At 40.9% G+C, this 16074-nt stretch overlaps 1 pseudogene; it reads left to right on the plus strand.

The window, feature by feature from the left end:
• Positions 1-1565: 1565 nt before the first annotated feature.
• LOC119511308 lies at positions 1566-14683 on the plus strand (annotated as a pseudogene).
• The last annotated feature ends 1391 nt before the right edge of the window (positions 14684-16074 follow it).

The raw sequence follows: 16074 nt of genomic DNA on the forward strand, positions 1-16074 counted from the left end.
ATAAATTTAAAAAGGTTGAAATCATGAAAGGTATCTTATGTGACCACAATGAAACAAAACTAAAAATCAATAATAAGGAAAACCAGAAAACTTACAAATATAAGGAAATTAAAAACACATTCTTAAATAACAAAAAAAATCAAAGAAGAAATCACAAAAGAAATTAAGAAATATCTTAGAGGAATAAAAACAAGAACACAACATGCCAAAACTTATGGGTTGGGCACATGCAGCACTCAGAGGGAAATGTATAGCTATAAATGCTTACATTAAAAAAGAAGAAATATCTCATATCAGTAAACTAACTTGACACTAGAAAGAACTAGAAAAAAAGGAGCAAAGTGAATAGAAGGAAGGAAATAAAGATTAGACTGGAGATAAATGGAAAAAAGAATATAAAAACAATAGAGAGAATCAGTGAAACAAAAATTAGTTGTCAAGAAGGTCAATAAATTTGACAAAACTTTAGCTAGACTGACAAAGAAAAAAGAGTAGGGATGCAAATAAATAAAATCAGAAGTGAAAGTGGGGTCATTACTACTGACTTTATAGAAATAAAAATAAGATTATAAGAGGATACTATGAATAATTGTATGCCAACAAATTAGTAAACTAGATGAAATAGGCAAATTCCTGAAAACAAATTACCTAAACTGACTTGAGAAGAAATAGAAAATCTCAATGCACCAGTAAAAAAAAGAGATTTAATCAGTAATTTAAAGTCTCCCAGCAAATCTCTCCAGGACCAGATAGATCTCTGGTGAATTACCAAATATTCCAACATGAATTAACACCAATTCTTCTCAAACTCTTCTGAAAAACTGAAGAGGGAAGATATCCTACTTCATTCTATGGGACCAGCATCAACCTAATACCAAAGCCAGATAAAGGCATAGAACATCATAATCCCACCATGACCAAGATTTATCCCAGGATAAATGGGTGGTTCAACATAAGAAAATCAATCATTGTAATACACCACATTAATAAAAGAAAGGAAACACACATACACGCACGCACACACACACACACACACAGAGTCATCTCAATTGATGCAGAAAAGGTATTTGACAAAATCCAGCACCCTTTCTTGATAAAAACACTCAACAAACTAAGAGTAGAAGGTAATGTCTTCAACATGATAAATGTCTTATATGTGAAAAACCCACAGCTAACATCATACTCAGTGGTGAAAACTGAAAGCTTTCTCCCTAAGATCAGTAACAAGGCAAGGATACCAACTGTCACCACTGCTATTCATTATTATACTGGAAGTTCTAGCCAGAGCAATTAGGCAAGAAAAGGGGGAAAAAACATCCAAATTGGAGAGGAAGAAGTAAAACTTTCTCTTTTTGCAGGTGGCATGATCCTACATATATAGAAAATCTCAAAGAATAGACAAGAATTCAGCAAATTGATGGGGTATGAGATCAACACCCTAGCAATGACCAGTCCAAAAAGGAGATCAAGGAAACAATTCCAAGATGGCTGGGAGCAGGCTGGATCACGGGTCATGGGTTGGTAGAGATGGAGCTGCAGCTAAAGCGCCCTGTGTCTGTGCTGACATGGTGAAACTGGCAGCCATGGTGTGGCACCAGCTTCTGTGGAAGTGGAGGTAGCTTGCCCTTGTCTTCTGGCTCTCACTCGTCTACTTCCTAGCTAGCACTTTCAAGCAGGAGGAGAGGGCAGTGAGAGATCAGAATCTCCTCCGGGTTCAAGATCATGATCTACCATTCCCTGGAAAGGACAATTTAACCTGCGCAGTAGCAGTCAACCAGGCAGCCAGTGCTGTAACTCCATTCCAGGGAAGCAACTTGTCTCGGATGAACCAGGATATGTTTGTGAAAAGAAGGATTTGCTGGTGATTGGCTGCTGTCATGTCAACATCCCTAGCACAAAGCAATACTGCTACGACGGCTATTTGTCCAAGGGCTGCTGCAGCGCCTATGAGTATTGCATCTCCTGCTGCCTGCGGCCCAACAAACAACTTCTGGAGCACTTGCTTCCTTAGACAGGCAGCCGTGGCATTCCAGAACCTCTTCATGGCACAGGAAGCTCACTTTGAATTGTGTTTGGCTAAACACAGGATCTTGTCCCAGAGTGTGCAGCACAAGAACATTCATAGGGATCCCATGGCAAAATATTGCTGTGGTAAGAGCCTCGTTGAGCCTTCCCTGCATGGTGAGCAGAGAAGACTTAAAGCATGGGTGAAAAGAGATCCTGTGGGTGAACTGCCAGCCTGAAGCCAGGCTTCAGCATCCAAACCTAGCGTGTTGGTCAGAGGACAAAGGCATTGTGGGAAACTCATCACGTTGCATTCCCTTGGTTTCACTCATCGCCCGGCCTAACCAGATCAAACTGTTCTGTAAAGCAACATGGAAACTCCAACCATTCACACTCACAAAAGACAACATTGTGGCCAAGCTTTGGGTGGTATTGACATTCTCGGATGATTCTACCAGTGTTCCTGTGAGAGAGCTGTGACTTGTGTTTCCCACTAATCTGGGGTCAAGATTTTACTTATGCTTCTGATCTGGGTGGGCCCTTTTACCATAAAATTACTTATTGGATATCTTTGGAGTAATGGGGAAGTGATAATGTTTTGGGTAGGAAAATACCTTGCCTTTCTAGTTGAATATAGTCAAGGAAATTTTTTTTATTGTTGTCATTGTTCTTGTTTTCTTGTGTTCTTGAGTTTCTTGAATTAAATGACCCTTTTGCCCAGATAAAATGTTTGTTTCTTTGAACCTGGATTTTCTCTCTAGGGGGTTATTTTTGTTTTTGTTTTAACAGCATCTTCAGGAACAAGGAATTAAACATATCCTGGCACATAAAATTATCTGAAAAGTCAAAGACACTCTTCCATTCTAATTCTATGCAAAATTTCTAGCAGCTGGTACCACATTCATATAGGTTCTTTTCTAGTGGTATTCAAATATGCTTGTATACCTAAGTAAGAAAATAATTTAACCAGAAATTCTGAGTTACTGTCCTGGAGGATTCTTTTCTCATTTCCTTGGAAATCATTCTGCTCTACTCATTCACTTTAGGAACCTCAGGAAAATCATGGGCCACCTTGTCCCCTTGTCCTCTTGGAGAAACCCATTGTTAAGTCAGTCCTTAAATGGAGATACGTTAGCGGCTTGCTGTATGCATTCATTCTTTATTGCTTTCAGCTTCTGCAGGTGCAACAGGTGCAAATAATCGGTTTTCTTATGGTTTGCAATTTAAATCATTCATAGTTTACATTTAAAAAGAAGAAAAGAAAACCCAACTATGATGGTAAAGGTTATGACATCCAGTTGTTTCGTCAAGCAAGCTCTGGCCTGATTGTTACTGTGAGAGTATTTCATGGGTTTAAATCATTAGTAAGTCGATTGCATTGATGGCATCACTTACAATCAATGGAGATTGCCTTCAGCAATGAGAGAAGTCTCATCTAATCAGTTGAAGGCCTTAAAAGGAGAAGTAGTGGGGGCAAGATGGTGGAGTGGGGAGGTCTAGGTTGTAGTTACTCCTCCAGGGCAGTTGGTAGAAAGCCAGGAACTGCATGGACCGGACACCACAGAGGAATTTGAGATTGGACAAACTTCATACAACATCAAGAACGTGTGGAACAGCTGAGATCAGCGAAATCTGTAAGTTCTCATGGCCTGGGGGCCCTCACCCCTCCCTGCCAGGCACAATCCCAAGAGAGGAGGGGCCGTTGATGCTGGGAACCAGGAGGGAGAATGAAAGCTGCAACCATAGATAAACTGAGAGCAGACACTGGAAAATCTGGAAGCAGTCAGCCCAGTGGAGAGGAAATAAGGCTAGCAAAACAGCAAAAAAAGTAGAAAACAAAATCAAAACAGAGAATTTTTGGAGTCAGGTGAACATAATATGGAGAAGGGCAGGGCTCAAACAGAATCAGACACATATGCAAATCCAGGGAGGGAGAGTCCTTGTCTGAAAAGCCAGCTTCTCTGCTTTCTTGATTTTTCCTTAATGATCCTCAACTCCTTGTCTTCTAGCATTTCAATAGCCCATTAGATCTTCAAGGACTGTAAATAGTCCATACTGGGCCCTTCCTTTTCTTTTTTTTTTTTTTTTTTTTTCCTCTTTTTCTAAAATAATTACTCTAAGAAGCTCACTACAGAAAGCCTCAAAGACTTGCAATTTGGGTCCAGGCAAGAGCAGGGCTAAGATTGCTCTGAGAGACAAAGACAAAGCAGTAAGTCTAGTGGCAGAGAAAATTCGCTAAACACCATAACTTCCCAGCCCTTTTGGGAACTCAGATCCCAGGGTTTAGAATTCATTAACTAGCTTCAGTCAGCCACATCCTGGACTGGGTTAGGGTCACCTGGAGAACTAAAGGCTCCCTGCCTCCTTATACTGGTGGGGGAGTGGTGGGCTGGCAAGCGCCACCTGCTGGACAACATAGGAGAAGCACAGAGTCTAAAGGCCTCACAGGAGGGTCTCATCTTCAAGGAAACTCCATACCCTCCTCCTGAGACCTGGGCCTCTCTGGACTAGGAAAACCTGACTGGGGCTGACCATATCTGAGGAGATCACCACACAAAAAGGCTACATAGAGGCAGGGCTAGAAACAGAAAAACAAGAGGTGAAAAGCTCTCATCAACTAAACAGAATCTAAGTTAAAGGTCTAGAATAAAGCTGAACTAAACACCAAAGGTTAGAGAACAAAGCCAATCAACAAGAAAACGCTGGGTAAGAGTGAAAACAAGCTCCAGAATAAACTAATCAAGAAAGTGAGATGCCTAGACAGCTTAAGATAATGAGCCATACTGGGAAACAAGAAAATATGGACCAGCCAAAGGAACAAAGTAATAGTTCAACTGAGATACAGGAGTTGAAGCAAATATTGCTAAATCAGTTCAATGAGCTGAAGGAAGAACTAATTGGAGAAGTTCAAAAAATCTAAATCAAGTCAAAAATCAAGTCAATGAACAGAGGGAAGACATAGCAAATGGGATGAAGGATATAAGAAGGACACTGGATGACCATAAGGAAGAATTCATAAACTTGAAAATGCAAATGACAGAACTTATGGGAATGAAGGGCATAATGGAGGAGATGAAAAAGACAATGGAGGGATACAACATTAGATTTGAAAAGGCAGAAGAAAGGATCAGTGAATTGGAAGACCAGACATCTGAATGCACACACATGAAAGAACAGATGGTGAAACAAATGGAAAAATATGAGCAGGGTCATAGGGAACTGAGTGACAACATGAAATGCATAAACATGTGTGTTATGGGTGTCCCAGAGGGAGAAGAGAGGGGGAAAGAATAATAGAAGAAATAATCACTGAAAATTTCCCAGCTCTTATGAAAGACAGGAAATTAGAGATTCAAGAAGTACAGCACACCCCAAACAGAATAGACCCCAATAGACACACTTCAAGACACTTACTGATCAGATTGTCCAATGTCAAAGACAAAGAGAATTCTGAAAGCAGCACAAGAAAAGCAATCCATCACATACAAGGGAAACTTGATAAGACTATGCACAGATTTCTCTACAGAAACCATGGAGGTGAGAAGACAGTGGTATGATATATTCAACATATTGAAAGAGAAGAACTGCCAACCAAGAATTCTATATCCAGCAAATCTGTCCTTCAAAAATGAGGGAGAGATTAAAATATTTTCAGACAAACAGACACTGAGAGAATTTGTGAATATGAGACTGGCACTAAAGGAAATACTAAAGGGAGTGCTACAGGCTGATAGGAAAAGACAGGAGAAAGAGGTTTGGAGAAGAGTGTAGAAATGAAGATTATCAGGAAGGATAAAAAGAGAGAGAGGAAAAAATAAGACATGACATATAAAATCCAAAAGACAAAATGAGAGAAGAAAGTACTGTCTTTACAGTAATAACACTAAATGTTAATGGATTAAACTCCCCAATAAAAAGACACAGACTGGCAGAATGGATTAAAAAACAGGATCCATCTATATGCTATCTACAAGAAACTCACCTTAGACATAAGGACAAAAATAGGCTGAAAGTGAAAGGTTGGAAAAAGATATTTCATGCAAACAGCAACCAGAAAAAAGCAGGAGTAGCTATATCAATATCAGACAAAGTAGACTTCAAAAGTAAAACAATTGAAAGAGACATAGAAGGACACTATATATTAATAAATGGGTCAATTCATCAAGAAAACATAACAATCATAAACATTTATGCACCAAGCCAGAGTGCCCCAAAATTCATGTGGCTGACACTGAGAACACTGAAAGGAAAAGTAGATAACTCCACAATAATAGTTGGAGACTTCAGTACACCGCTCTCATCAATGGATAGAACATCTAGACAGAGGAACAACAAGGAAACGGAGATGTTGAATTGTATGATAAATGAACTAGACTTGACAGACATTTATAGAACACTACACCCCACAACAGCAGGATACACATTCTTCTCAAGTGCTCATGGAACATTTTCTAGGATAGACCACAAGCTGGGTCACAAAGCAAGCCTCTACAAATTTAAAAATATTGATATTATAAAAAACACTATCTTGGATCGTAATGGAATGACGTTGGAAATAAATAACAGGCAGAAGATTGTAAAATTCACAAATATATGGAGATTAAACAGCACACTCTTAGAAAACCAGTGGGTAAAGGAAGAAATTACAAGAGAAATTAGTAAATACCTTGAGGAAAATGACAATGAAAACACAACATATCAAAACTTATGGGATGCAGCAAAGGTGGGGCTGAGAGGGAAATTTATTGCCTTAAATGCCTATATTAAAAGAAAAGAGAGAGCAAAAATTGAGGAATTAACTGTCCACCTGGAGGAACTAGAGAAAGAATAGCAAATAAACCCCAAAACAAACAGAAGGAAAGAAATAACAAAGATCAGAGCAGAAATAAATGAAACTGAGAACAGGAAAAACAATAGAGACTAGAAAAGCATAAACAACTAACATTGACCTGAGAAGACATAGAAGACCTGAACAAACCAATCACAAGTAAAGAGATTGAGTCAGTCATCAAAAAGCTCCCCCAAAAGAAAAGCCCAGGACCAGATGGCCTCACATGTGAATTCTACCAAGCATTCAAGAAAGAATTAATACCAATTCTCCTCAAACTCTTCAAAAAAATTGAAGAGGAGGGAAACTACCCAACTCATTCTATGAAGCCAACATCACCCTAATACCAAAATCAGACAAAGATACAAAATTATAGACCAATCTCTTTAATGAATATAAATGCAAAAATCCTCAACAAAATACTCGCAAACCAAATCCAGCAGCACATTAATAGAATTATACAACATGACCAAGTGGGGTTTATTCCAGGTATGCAAGGCTGTTTCAACATAGGAAAATCAATTAATGTAATACATCCCATCAATAAATCAAAACAAAAGAACCACATGATCATCTCGATTGATGCAGAAAAGGCATTTGACAAAATTGGACATCCTTTCTTTATGAAAACACTTCAAAGAATCGGAAAAGAAGGGAATTTTCTCAATATGATAAAGGCAATATATGAAAAATCCACAGCTAACATCGTACTCAATGGGGAGAGACTGAAAGCTTTCCCTCTAAGATCTGGAGCAAGACAGGGACGCCCACCGTCACCCTTGTTATTCAACATTGTGCTGGAAGTTCTAGCTAGAGCAATCAGGCAAGGAAAAGAAATAAAAGGCATCCAAATTGGAGAGGAAGAAGTAAAATTTTCACTGTTTGCAGATGACATGATTCTATATGTAGAAAATCCAGAAAAATCTACAGCAAAGCTATTAGAATTAATCAATGAATACAGCAAAGTGGCAGGCTACAATATCAACATGCAAAAATCAGTAATGTTCTTAAACACAATGTGCAACAAGAGGAAGAAATTTAAAAAAATCCATTTACAATAGCGACCAAAAGAATCAAGTATTTAGGAATAAACTTAACGAATGCCACAAAAGACCTATACAAAGAAAATTACAAGAAACTGCTAAAAGAAATCAAACAGGACCTAAAAAATGGAAGAACATACTGTGTTCATGGATTGGAAGACTAAATATAATTAAGATGTCAACTCTACCTAAACTGGTTTACAGATTCAATGCAATACCAATTAAAATCCCAACAACTTACTTTGCCGAAATAGAAAAACCACTAACCAAATTTATTTGGAAGGGCAAGTGCCCCAAATAGCCAAAAATATCTTTAGAAAGAGGAATGAAATGGGAGGTCTCACACTACCTGACTTTGAAGCATATTACAAAGCTACAGTGCTGAAAACAGCATGGTACTGGCATAAGGACAGAGATACTGACCAATGGAATCAAATTGAGTGTTCAGAAATAGATTCTGACATCTACAAACAATTGATCTTTGATAAGGCAGTCAAGCCAAATCAACTGGGACAGAGCAGCCTCTTCAATAAACCGTGTTTGGAGAACTGGATATCCATTTCCAAAAGAATGAAAGAGAACACCTGTCTCACACCTGGTACAAAAATTGACTCGAAATGGATCAAAGACCTAAACTTAAGCACTAAGACCATAAGACTCTTAGAAGAAAACATAGGGCACTATCTAAAAGATATTGTGGTAGGAGGTGATTTTCTAGACCTCACACCCAAAGCACAAGCAACCAAAGAACAAATAGACAAATGGGATCTCCTCAAAATCAAACACTTTTGTACATCAAAGGACTTTGTTAGAAAAGTAAAAAGGCAGCCTACACAATGGGAGACAATATTTAGAAACCACATATCAGATAAGGGTTTAATATCCCGAATATATAAAGCAATCCTACAACTCAACAACAGAAAGAGAAATAACACAATTAAAAAATGGGCAAAAGACATGGACAGACACTTTTCTGAAGAGGAAATACAAATGATTCAAAAACATATGAAAAAATGCTCAACTTCACTGGCTATTAGGGAAATGCAAATCAAAACCACAATGAGACATCATCTCACACCTACCAGAATAGCCATTATCCAAAAACCAGAAAATTACAAGTGCTGGAGAGGATGTGGAGAAAGAGGCACACTTACTCATTGCTGGTGGGAATGGAGAATGGTGCAACCATTCTGGAGGATAGTGTGGGGGTTCCTCAGGAAGCTAAGTATAGATTTGCCATATGACCCAGCTATTCCATTGCTAGTTACATACTCAATGGAACTGAAAGTTAAGACACAAACAGACATTTGTAAACTGAAGTTTACTGCAGCATTATTCACAATTGCCAAGAGATGGAAGCAGCCCAAATGTCCATCAACGGATGAGTGGATAAACAAACTGTGGTATATACACACGATGGAATATTATGCAGCTGTAAGACAGAGCAAAGACATGGAACATATAATAATGTGGATGAACCTTGAGGACATTATATTGAGTGAAGTTAGCCAGAAACAAAAGGACAAATACTGTATGGTCTCACTAATATGAAATAACACTAATGAGCAAGATTTGAGAGTTAAAAGCTGATAACACAGGCTACCAGGAAATAGAAAGAGGGTAGAGATCAGGCATTTGATGCTTAAGGACTACAGAAATGTTCAGCAGGATTGATTGTATAGATCCAGAAATAGATAGCATAATAGTGTATAATGGTAGCACAACATTGTAAGTACATGGAACAAAGACGTCTGTGAGTAAAGCTGAAGGAGGTGGGATAGGGGAATGTATGACACCAGAGGTAAAGATAGATGATGAAGACTGGGACTGTATAACTTGGCAAAAACTGGAGTGGTCAATGACTTGCTAAATGTACAAATATAAAAACTGTTCTTACATATGGGAGAACAAACGAATGTCAACCATGCCAAGTGTTGAAAAGGGGATGGTATTTGGGAAAAAACATAATCAAAGCAAACTGGAGTCTATGGTCAACAGTAACATTCCAATATGCTTCCATTAAATGTAACAAAGGCAATATACCAAAGTTAAATGTGTATGAGAGGGGGATGTAAGGGAAGGATATGGGATTCTTGTTAGTGGTATTGTTTTCTGTCCCTACTATTGTATTGTATGACATTTTTATTTTTCTTTTCATTATCTTTTTTATTATTCACCAAAAATAGAAAGCTTTTTCATAGTAATCAATATGTTCAAGTGCTGACTGTGGTGATAAATGTACAACTATGTGATGATGCCATGAAGAGTTGATTGTACACTGTGGATGCTTGTATGTTATGTGAATATATCTCTATAAGATTGTAGGAAAAAATATAAATAGAGGTAAAAGTGCTGGAGAAAACATGGAGAGAGGGATGAACCTATTTACTGTTAATGAGGAGGCAGAATGGTATAGCTTCTCTGGAGGTCAGTGTGGTGGCTCCACAAAAAGCTAAGTATGTGGGGCCATAAGGTCCTACAACCTCATTATGAGTATATATTTGGAAGATCTGAGAGCAGAGACATGAATGGGCACTTGCACACTGGTGTTTATGGAGACAGTATTCATGATTTGCAATGGGTGGAGGTGGCCTAAGGGTACACTGACTGAGGAACAGAATGGTGAACTGTGGTGTGTGCATACAATGGAATATTGAGCAACTACGAGAAGGAGTGAAGCTGTGAGACACGCAAGGAGGTGAATGGATCCTGTAGACAGTATGTTGAGTGAACTATGCCAGAAACCAAGGCAAACACTATAATGCCTCACCAATATGGACTAACTACAATGTGTAAACTCAGAATTGAATCTTAGAGCACAGCCTAACAGGGAAATGATTGTTGTAATGATCTGTAGATTGTAAGCTCTTACAGCAGTCAAATCTATTCCTGAATTGTAATGGTTATCTCCAAACTCGGAAATGTTGATCCCTTGGTGTATAACCTGATTGGTCTCTGGGTTGGGTATCTGTGCAACACCTGAAACTCAGAGCTAGAGCTAGGCAGATATGAATATCAGTATTAATGCATACAGCAACTGTTAAAAAAAAAAAAAAGCTGAATTAGAGCCCAGACTTCAATTAGAGATATAAATAAAGCAGATCTGGTTAAGACTAGAGCAAGTCGGGCCAAAGGGTAAAGATTGAAACTGTCTGTGTGTTAAAACTTCAACTTCCATGTGAGACCAAGGGAAGAGATGTTTATTTGGTGTAGGATCTATATTTTTAAAACAAAATTTCTACAGTCAGTTTGTTCAAACACCACAATTACATGGAACTTTGAATAGGACGTGAGCTATGGTAGGTCTGTATAGATTAGAATGAAATAGTTAACACATCCTAAGATAATTTGGGTGGAGAATAAAAATATATATTTGGGGCCCCTCTGAAGAGCTGGGAGAGAATGAAGAGGTGTTGGACTTCCTCACCTGGATTGTTGCTGATGTTCTCGCAAACATTGGGAACTGATGGCTTGATGTGCTGAGCCCTCTGTCTTGGGGCTTGCCCCATGAAGCTTGTTGCTGCAAGGAGAGGCTAAATCTGCTTATAACTGTGCCTAAGAGTCTCCCCCTGAGTGCCTCTCTGTTGCTCAGATGTGGCCCTCTCTCTCTCTCTCTGAGTCACCTCAGCAGGTGAACTCACTGCCCTCCCCCCAACGTGGGACCTGACTCCCAGGGCTGTAAATCTCCCTGGCAACGCAGGATATGACTCCTGTGGATGAATCTGGATCTGGCATCATGGGATTGAGAACATCTTCTTGACCAAAAGGGGGATATGAAATAAAGCTTCAGTGGCTGAGAGATTTCAAATGGAGTGAGAGGTTACTCTGGTGGACATTCTTACACACTATATAGATAACACTTTTTATGTTTTAATATATAGGAATAGCTAGAAGTAAACACCTGAAACTACCAAACTCCAGCCCAGTAGCCTGGACTCTTGAAGACGATTGTATAACAGTGTAGTTTACAAGGGGTGACAGTGTGATTGTGAAAACCCTGTGGCTTGCACTCCCTTTATCCAGTACATGGATCGATGAGTAGAAAAATGGGGACAAAACCTAAATGAAAAATAGGGTGGGATGCCGGGGGGGGTGATTTGGATGTTCTTTTTTTCTTTTTATTTTTTATTCTTATTCTGATTCTTTCTGGTGTAAGGAAAATGTTCAAAAATAGATTGGGGTGATGAATGCACAACTAGAGATGGTACTTTGAACAGCTGATTGTACACCATGGATGATTGTATGGTATGTGAATATATCTCAATAAAACTGAATTTAAAAAAAAAGGAAAAGTATGATTTCAGCATCAGAAAGAAGAATTTTTCTCTCTACTTAACTAGCCAGCTTCTCCTGGGGAATTCTTCAAATACCTTCATCTGAGTTCCCAGCTTGTGGCCTGCCTTATGGAATTCAGACTTGCCCATTCCCACAGTTGTGGGGATGATCAGCTTTTTAAGAAAGGAAACTATCAGGCAGCGTTTTTTCTTTTTAACTAAAGAAAGAATTTAGAAACACACACTCTTCCTTCCTCTTTTCCCTCTCCCCTGATATCCTCTAATCTGCTTTCTAGCTCTGCAAATTTGCTATTTCCAGTCATGTCTTATAAGTCATAACATACAATTTTCATCCTTATGTGTCTCACTTATTTCACTCAGCATAATGTTTTCAGAGTTCCTCCATGTTGCAATATTGCGGGACACTGATTACGTGCTTCAACTTGGCGGGCCTGGGCTGGGGGACCGGATCCACCCCTGGGGAGGGTGGTGGGCACGGGCGACAGCGCCCTCTACAGCCCCCCGGGCCTGGGAAAGTGAGGCCGGAGGCAGGCCCCATTTCCTCACCCAAATTACCAATGTTAGGGGAGGCTTGCCGGAGGGAACCGCCTTTTCCCCACCCCCTTATCTTGCCCGGACACTCCCCGTTGCCAGCGCAACTCCCATCACCACCGGTGCGCATACATTGTTGCCAGACACCGTTACGGGAGCAACTCTCGCCCCTTTTCAATCAACCTCCGCGCCCTCTCAGAACCAATCCAAGCCTTTAACCTCTACAGCTATCCCGCCCTCTAAACGCCCGATATAAGCTTGTACTCTCCCCTAATAAACTCTCTCTCTCTTGGCTTCTTCACCCTCAAAGAACCGTGTCCCGCCTGTTCCTTCTCGCCGCCCTCCACACCTTGCACGCCTCCGCCGGGGACCGGGCCCAGTCCCCCGCCTCGCCCTCGCCTCCGGGAAAGAGCCCCCGCCGCCGGTACCCTCCGAGCAACGCCGAGAGCCGAGGGTTCAGCAACCGGCCGCCCCCCCCCCCCCCCCAGATAAATCAACTGCGACCGCACAATATATCTCATAACTTCAGTTTTTCTTATGGCCGAATAATTTACCACCGTATGTATATACCACATTTTGTTAATCCATTCATTTGTTGATAGACACTTGGGTTGTTTCCAGCTTTTGGCTGTTGTGAATAATGCTGCTGTAAAACATTGGTGTACAAGTACCTGTGACATGGTTTTCGCTCTCTTTGGGCATATGTCTAGAAGTGATGTTGTTGGGTCAAATGGTAATTATATATTTAACTTTTTAAGCAACTGCCATTTCGCTTTCCACAGTGGCTGCACCTTTTTACTTTCTCACCAACAATGCACTAGAGTTCCAAATTCTCCACATCCTCTCCAACACCTGTTACTTTTCATTTAAAAAATAGTAGTCATCCTTGTGGGTATGAAGTGGTATATCATTGTGGTTTTAATTTGCACTTCCCTACTGGATAATGATGTTGAGCATTTTTTTCACGTGTTTATTGGCCATTTGTATATCTTTTCTGGAAAAATGCCTATTAATGTCCTTTGCCTATTTTTTTTTTTTTAAAGGCAACTCCAATTATAACAGCATCTAAAAGAATAAGCTATCTGGTAATAAATGTAACCAAGGATGTAAAAGACTTGAACACTGAAAACTGTAAGACATTCCTGAAAGAAATTAAAGAATACTGAAATAAATGGAAGGACATTGCTAGTTCATGGATTGGAATTCTTAATATTGTTACGAAGTCAATACTACACAAAGTGATTTACAGATTCAATGCAATCCTGATCAAAATTCCAGCAACTTCTTTTTGCAGAAGCGGAAAAGCCAATCTTCAAACTCATATGGAAGGGCAAGAGACCTCAAGTAGCCAAAATAATCTTGTAAGAGAAGAACAGAGTTGGTGGACTCACGCTTTGTAATTTCAAAACTTACTTCAGAGACTCTGGGTTCTTTCTCAGGCATGGCCCCTCCCACATCCTCTGCCGGATGTGCCATTCCTGGAGCTGGACATGGACTTGCCTGTAGGGCTGTAGAAATGTCACTGTGTGGCTGCAGCCACTATCCTGGGCAAACCTGAGGACCCCATGAATGTGGGGTTGCAGCCAGCCCGGGCCCTGGTGGGGAACGGCTCCACAGAGCCCTGTGCAGAGCTGCTCATCTCCTCCATCAGCCTGGTGGTCACAGCCAAGGAGAGCTGAGGCCACCTCACCTGGCTCTTTAAGTTCCTTAACAAGGAGTTGGCCCTGGACCAGGACTGGGTTAAAATTTCCTCGTGGGTGAAAAATATTCCTGGGCAGAGTCCATGTCTATAAGAGACTGAGGGTGTAAGAGATTGAAATTACTACCCAGACTCAAGCCTTTGTTGGCCACTCCTATTGGGTGCTCAGACATCTCTAGCTGGAAAGAAAGAATAATTCTAACCAGAATAGGATAAAGATTTGCTTTTCCCCCTGGAGCCCTGGCAGATCAGCAAGAAGGAGACGGCCATGACTTTCTCATGATTGACGCAGGGGCGTTCATCCAGCAAGGTCTCCCAGCACAGTGAGGCCCTGGAGGGGCCAGCTTGGCTCTGACCTCCCAGTCCTCTTCTTCCCCACCCCATGCCGAATAAATGAGGAAGGCTTCACCTTAAAAACAAGTGTGCACGTTTTACTGCAAAGCCACGGTAATCACAACAGCATGGTACAGACACGTGGACAGACAGACATACAGACCAATGGAATGGAACTGTGATTTCAGAAACAAAACCAATACATACATACACACACACACACACATGCACTAAAAGGACTCAGGGCTCATTAGAGAAGGACTGAAGTTCTGAGGCAGGTAAAGTAAAAGGTGAGCCTGAAACCTTGTTCTGTCAGATGACTTAGAAATACGATGGGAAAGAGATACTTTTCCAATGGAGAAATCTGGTGCACATGCCCTAACCGAGGGACTGGCTGAGCCTTGCCAATAACAAGATGCATTTACCTTTGCGCCCCGGCTGCAGCACAAGGACCTGTGCTGTGCAGTGTATCTGGGGTGCCCTCATCTGGAGGTGACAAGTGCTGCCAGGGTCCCACACTGCTCTAGTAACATGCACGTTTTTGCCGTCTTGGACCCGGAACGTTGACTGTGGTTGTCATTTGAGGTTAGGGATGCATGGAAGTGTCTGCTGTAGTTGTAGTTTCTTGGTTGTAGTTTCTCACTTAAGTAAGGCAGGGGAGCGTATTTGGAGGTTTTGTGGATTGTTCAAGGACCCCAAGTGGGACCAAGGAGGGAAGGCTGTCCGGAGGCCTTGCGGCCCTTTCCTCAGACTCTCTCCCCCTTGAGGTTGGTCAAACACCTACTCCTCTCCCACCAGGCTGGCTTCCGTCCCTCCTCTCCCTCAGCACGTGGCCCCAGAGCTCCTGAGTCCACACTGCCTGAGTTCCGGTTTTACACAAAAACGGAGGAGAATCTGAGCACTTCCATTCCAACTTCCTGTGAGGGCATGTGACTGACCTGACCCTGGCCAGATCCCCTCAGTGCTGGGGAGTGGGGCACCAGCTGCTGCCACCGCTTTTTAAACAATTTTTGGTGGTGGGGGGCATTTTTCAGAGGAAGATTCTATTCTGTGGGCAACTTCAATGTAGCAATAAGAACAAATGAGAACATCTGACTTAGCACTTCAGGATGAGCTGTGTTGAGTTTATCAAATGCTTAGTTTAAACATAACCTGTCATCCATTCCTTACACAAGAAAATACTTGGGGCATGAAGTTAAGAGACAAAAGATGTGAGAAGATAAATTGTCAGTCTCCTGCCATTCCCTGCTGATCCCTTCTGCATCCCCTGCTTGCTCTGAACTATGTGCTCCCACAAACATATGCTCTTCATCTTGATCCGTGTCCCTGTGGGTGTGAACC

Source organism: Choloepus didactylus, chromosome 16 (genome assembly GCF_015220235.1).
Source record: "Choloepus didactylus isolate mChoDid1 chromosome 16, mChoDid1.pri, whole genome shotgun sequence".
Classification (NCBI taxonomy): Eukaryota; Metazoa; Chordata; class Mammalia; order Pilosa; family Megalonychidae; genus Choloepus; species Choloepus didactylus.